The following is a 6,856-nucleotide window of genomic DNA, read 5'->3' as shown; positions in this document are numbered from 1 at the left end:
GAAATATTTAATTATTGTGTTTAGCAAACTAAAACTGATTTATACAATAAACTAGAATTTTTCATTCAGAGGTATGCATTATAACCAAGCAAAAGCATTGGCTACTTTAGTTTATATTGGGTATTAATAGCAGCCTTGCAAAAATTCATTGCAATTTTTTTGGCTTCTGTAACACCAGTGCAGACCATTGACCTGGCCTACTAAAGCAGAGTGAAGTTGGAATTATTATTTTAACTCACTTGTCAGTTTTCATATGAATATGATTTATTTGTATAAAGCATGGATGGAAAAGCCATTATTTAGTTTGTTGGCTTGTGTGTTATGGAAATATATGAATTACTCTAGTATAGTCAACAGCTGCTTTTCTAAAATGTTGTTCAATGTGATTTGTGATCTGAACGTACATGGTGATAGATAGTCTTAGGTACCCACCTTACAGAAGAGGTCCCCAGCCTTTTGGGCACCAGGGACCAATTCCGTGGAGAGAGGTTTTTCCACGGACCAGAGAGGGCGTGGTTTTGTGTGCTGCCTGCATCTTGAATGGGGCTTTGCTTGTTTGTGTGGACCGGTTGCTGGCATGCTGCGGCCCAGTACTGGTCCATGGACTAGGGGTTGGGGACCCCTGCCTTAAGGTAATCATATTTGGGGGGGAATGCTAGAATCGCTTATATAAATATGATCAATACTTAATTATAAAAATCTTCTACTACATGGACCATTGGCATGCTTCCAGACTGAAGGTTTCCACCTAAGAAATATAGTGAAGCTGTTTTATTATTTTTCCCTTTAATGTCTGTATTTGGACATAATAATGAACCATGATAGTTACCCAAACTTTGCTGTATCATAACTAAATTATTGCAGTGTGTTGTCCTTAAGGTACAAAATGTAATAGTTAATATACGGTATTATGATCACATCATGTCTGCATTGAAAAACATGTTTTCTTCCTTTAAAGTACAAATAAGGCCTAATTATTGGTTTACAAGGGAAAAAAAAACCTGGCCCTACCAATAGTCTTGTTCCCTAAACCACTCAGGCCTTTAACATTGAAACCTAAAACATAACATAAAAACATAAAACATCAACATCGACATAAAACATATATACTGCTCAGTTAAACAAATGGACAGTAGCATTCTAGATCAAATTATACTGAATACTCATCAAATAAACTATATAGTATACATTACAGTTATTCTGATGTAATGTAACAAAGGCCTGTGTGATCCCGGCCATATCTACATTATGTAGCTCTAGTCTCAGCTCAGTAAAGTCAGTCTTAATTACAGTAATCGTGTATAGCCACATATAGAATGACCTCAATCTATGAATTTGTGATTTCAAGGAGAGTGCTAGCTCTTTCAGTGCAGATTGTACAGTTTTGTTGAAGGCAAAGGACAATACTACGTTTTCAGGATTCCTCAGCCAGCTATTTGCTGACATCCATTTAATTATCATTTGCAGATATCAGGGTCCTAATAAGTGCCTTGTTATTAGGAGTTGACACTGACATCCCAAACTATGATTAAAGCTTGGCATATAATGTAATACATTGCTGAATAAACATCTTGGAAGAAATTCCATCTTCTAAGATTATCATTGGCCAGTCTGAAGATCTTGAGGTCAACAGAAGATGTCCACACATGGAAGAAGAAAGAAATACAAACAGATCAGGGCTCTAGCAATATCAAGCGCATAAAGAATTCACTGCACGAATTATAAGCAGATTTGCCACTCTAGAAAAAACTTGTGCCAGCATTTGTTTGTCATCAGCTGAGACCATAACTACACTAGAAAATGCAGGTAGCACTTGAACTTTCAACATTTCCAGAATTTGCTGCAAAATTGGAACAGCTGTCTTGAGTTTGGAACATTTTGTACACCTTTTACTTTTTGTTGTTGTTCAACAAGGGCTTTATCATATCCTCTTTAAAACGTGTAGAAAGTACTACTTCCTGTGCTGACTCTCTTATTACTTAAATTAGTTATTCTAACAATCCATCTTTGGCTGTTTCTATTATCCAGGATTGGCAAAGATTTTGTACACATGTAATGGGACTCATCCCAAGCTAATATCAAAAATACATTTACTGGAAATGCTCTAACTGTAGCATTCAAGTCAGAATGATTATAAACAGTTATATTTACAAAATTCCTTACAGACTAACCACAACTCATCTGAGGAGCTTTGCTTCTCTTTCCTTGGAACAACTCTGGTGATTGGCTCTGAGTAGACAGGGTCGTAGTGGAAAAATAAAACTATTTGCCACTATCATTGCTAGAGAAAAGGGTGTGACCATTGCTGTGGGTTTGATTGTTCCCATTTTCCACCACCATCTGGCTAGCCAATTTCTCCTCCTTATTATACCCATCTGCTAGTAGGGGTGCTAGTCTTACCTTATGATGAGATTCAGGCATAATCTCATTAACAGCCATATCCCAGACCTAGAAGTCCAGCAAGATGTATCAGGATGGACACACATGAGCTACAAGAAGGTTATTTGAAAACCATCAGCTAAGGAAGACCATCTTAGTATTTTTTGTTCACTTCTGCAAAGATTTGCAATATTAGAAAGCCTAAATTTGACTAAAACACATTATTTGCTTTGTTGCACTTACGGATCACTTTTTCTGTAATGAGGCATGGACATTACTTTCCCCTCCAGTTTTATCCTCCTAATATTCCCAAGAAACCTATTGGGCTGAAAAACCATGAGCAGTCTGAAAAGTGGCTGGGAGGGAACTTGAACCCACCCCCCAATTGGTTGTATTTCTTTTATTGTAGAGAATTTCTTTTCTTAAAATCAGCTTTAAAAGAATATTATGAGAAACAATGCACTTTGCATTTTTCTTACCTGAACTAAACATTTCATGAAAATTGTCTCCCTTGGTTTTCTAACATTTGATATGAGAGGTTAGTAATGGATTGAATGGTTTCCCCTTGATCCCTGAGAGAATTAAAATGCTGCAGAGCTGTAAGTATAGAAGAATTTTCCCAACAGGCTTTATTTTTCTTTAAAGCTTTCCTTTCCTACTGAGGCCTGCAGTGATGGCTGCCTGCCAGCAGTGGTATCCAAATCTGCAGCTTTAATATCTAAACTGGAGGGTGGCTCTTAGTGACTTGTTAATTGTGTGCTGAACACCTTTTACTCAACAGCAATTTATGTGGCTTGCGTGTGTGGTGGGAGGGGGTCGGCAGGGAGATTAGCCCCCTGTTTCTGCTCTCTTTTTGATATTTAAATGCTTTTACTTCACTGCTGTTGTATTTCTAGACAGCCGCATCTCTGTGGGTTAGTGAATGCCCAAAAGCAGCCTTAAGCCAATTATTATTTGTAAAATGAACAATTGATTTTAATGTGTAGGCTTAACAATCCCAGCCCTGTGAAAAAATGAGTTTGTTTGTTGCAGAGGAAACATCTGTGGGGTAAGCCATTTTTTTTCTTGTACTTCTCTGAATTCTTGTTGACCCTTCTTTATTTTCTTCCTTTTAATGAATCTTTATGTATTGAATTCTTATATGTTTGTATTTATATTATTGCCTTAAAGAACTTGATGTATTCTACCTGAAAAAGACATAATGTTCTGTTCAGTGAATATAGTTTTAATCCCTTTTCATACTGTAGTTTTTCATTATTCTATGCATGCTTATTCAAGAGAAAGCCTTATGCATCTCAGTTGGAATTGCGTAGAAGGGCAGTAGGAATAAGGAATAGACTGTGCATGTTTGATAATGCCCTTGTCTTGCTCTTACAAAAGAACAAGCTTCATAGTAGAAACTCACTCTACCCTTTTGCATATAAAAGGGTAAAGTGTAGAAGAAAAGCAAGGTTTTTATTAAAAAAAAAACCTATTGGTATTTCAGTACTCAGGTAATAAGATTTTGGAAGCTTATAGAAGCAGCATTCCTTTGGAAGTTGAAGTTTTCTTCTGGTGTTTTATTTTGTGTATTAGTTATATATAACTCTCCTCATCATTATGCTTTAATTCTGGGCAATTATACCCCCAAAATAATCATAAACTGAATATAGGATTGGAGTGTCATTTAACTCCTTTGGACTTCACACTTTCTGTAAATTAACCAATTTACTGGAGGGAACTGTGAAGCCGAAGGAGAAATGGCTTGTTGATCATGATAAACTAAGGTAGTAAAACACCTCAAGGCACCCAAATTCCCCTAAATTAATTACATCAAGTATTCATCAGGATGTAGCACATAGTCCACCTTGGCTGGGGGGATATATCTGGGACTAGAATGATGGGGAATATCTAAGCATCCCGGCATCTTGGGGTAGGATGGGAAGTTGAAAAAACATCCTTAGAAGAAAGCAGTGGCAAACTGTATTGCCATCCCTCTTGTTGCCAAGAAACTCTTGTGTGCAGTCAGCAAAAGTCAACTCAAGGGCATCTTCTCATTTTTAAACACTCAAATCTTATTCAGTCCAATTGCCTTTCATTAATTTATGAACTCAGAATTAATTTAGCCTCCCATCCTCCCTCTCAAATTACAAAATCCACTTTTTTTTTTTAATTACGTCTTGCCGGCTGAGAGGTGGAGCCCAGTTTAACCCTTTTCTAGCTATAGTGCAATATGAAGCATCTCTCTAGTGCCCCATTAAACTGCTGGCAGATCTTTTTGCTCCAATTTGCATTCTTATAAGGATAAAGTGCTACTTACAAAGACAGGCAGCAGTTAATCCTTTTCACTTTCTGTTCGGAATACTACTGTCCTAAGGTGTAGATAATTGCTACAGAAAAAGGAATTGCACATTGATATTTTTTTTTTTATTTTCTTTTCCGGATTGCAGTTTGGCACCTACTGCTCCCTCTAAAAGGAGCTGCCAAAGCCACACACATTAAGAGTAAACCATTTCAAAATAGAAATGCAAATGTTTACAATTTTCTGTTTTTAAAGCTGCAGGAAAGCGCCTGAGTTAATAAGACCTAAATCTATAATAATGGCACAAGGATTGATGGTCTGTATAGGAAATCTTTCTCAAAATGTGAGCTTGCCTATTACAAGACTTCTTAGGTTTTCAGTATTCCATTGGAGCGAGTATCCTTTGCCAATAAGATTGTCAAGGCTTTTGCATTTCAGTCAGGACATGGAGCTGGAAAGAATTGCTCAGAAGTCATCATTTTTAGAAGGCAGCCTTCATGAATGAAGTTAACAAGAAGCAGATGGAATTGCATTCCATGATTGCTTGTGCTGCTAATAAATTCTGACCAAAGCCAAAAGCTCTGGCATTAGAAGACTGATCTGTAATTCTTCTGTCTGGTGCTTTCCACAGTCTTTTCAAACATAATAGGATGGCATTTTTTGATTCCAGACAAAGCACTTCTCCACTGGGCCCAACGCAGTCAGAAAAGTTCAAATGTTACATTCCAATCTTTATTTCCTATTTATTTTACTATACTTCATTGTTTTGTTATTTATTGGTGCCAATAAGAAGCACAGTATTTTACACAAAGAAAACAAATTCCTGCCCCAAGGAGTTTATCATCTAAAATCTGATATCAAGGAATCATCAGAGGAAGCAGCATAAACAAGGAAGAATGTATTAATAATATGAGTTTCAGTTGCTGAAGCTTAGTTATATAAATACAAAATAATACTATGAGTATTTACTCAGATGTAATTCTTAGTGTGTTCAGCGGGGCTTACATTTTAGTAAACTACCTTTATATAATGCCTATTGGAGGAGTTACTAATAGTGCACTTAATAATGTAGTCCAATCCTTTAGTTCAACTAATTAGTTATATATTTTAAATTTAGTAGGTAAATAACTTTTAATTCTAGTGCCCTGACAGCACTATAAATATTTTAATTCTAATTTAAAACTGTCCATCAGCATCCCATTCAGTCACAAAAAGACAATGAAAAATATATGAAAAACTAATGTTTTGATAGTAGACTTACTACTATGTTGTATATTGTATTTTGTTCTGTTCTGTATGAGGACTTTTAATACAGTAGACCAACACTAGCGATTTAATTTGTGCATATTTTCACCAGTTTTATCTTATTGCAATGAGTCGTCAAGTAGATGGTTTCTTCAAAACTGCAGTTAAGCAATTTAGCAATTTGCAAAATTGACAAAGAAATGATGCTCAGTAAACCTTGTCTCCGTATAGGCTACATTATGACTGTGAGCTTGGATGGAATTCCTTGACTTCCAGCTGCTCATGTCACAAGCCCAGAGCAGAAACTTCAATTCTGGCAGTTTACTCATGAGAATCAGCTATCTGGAACAGAGGTCCACAACCTTTTGGGCACCAGGGACCGGTTCCGTGGAGAGAGATTTTTCCGTGGACCGGAGGATGCGTGGTTTTGTGTGCTGCCTGTATCCTACAGATGAGGCTTTGCTTGTTTGTGCAGACAGGTTGCTGGCATTCTGCGGCTCGGTACTGGTCCATGGACTGAGGGTTGGGGACCCCTGGTCTGGAGTACATGTAGGCAATCTTATGATCTCTCCTTTTTTCTGGAGAGACTTTGGCAGCTGTCTGGCCATCAATCTCCACTGCAATGCCATCCTTATTCCTTCAGGCACATCTAGTTTACCATGAATCCTCACTGGAAGTGTCAAAAACAGTCTATTCTTACTGGGCAAATATTAGGCTTTGGAACATGTAATTAAATTTTGGATTTTGGCAGAGATGTTTTACATAAATCTGCTTTGAAAATAAAAAGTTTGCACTGGAAAAGAAAGTGCTTGTGTGTTTTTTATTCTTTTAAGCCGATGCAGCTGTTTAACATGTGTACTTAAGCTTTCCAGAGAAACTATGTTTTCCACTGAGTATGCCAGCTAATTGGGGGTGTTGATTACTGATTGTGGCCTCCCAGAGAGTTGTTAT

Source organism: Protobothrops mucrosquamatus, unplaced genomic scaffold (genome assembly GCF_001527695.2).
Source record: "Protobothrops mucrosquamatus isolate PMUCROS unplaced genomic scaffold, P.Mucros_1.0 scaffold_168, whole genome shotgun sequence".
Classification (NCBI taxonomy): Eukaryota; Metazoa; Chordata; class Lepidosauria; order Squamata; family Viperidae; genus Protobothrops; species Protobothrops mucrosquamatus.
The sequence above is the reverse complement of the archived record's forward strand: the minus strand, read 5'-3'. Positions refer to the sequence as shown.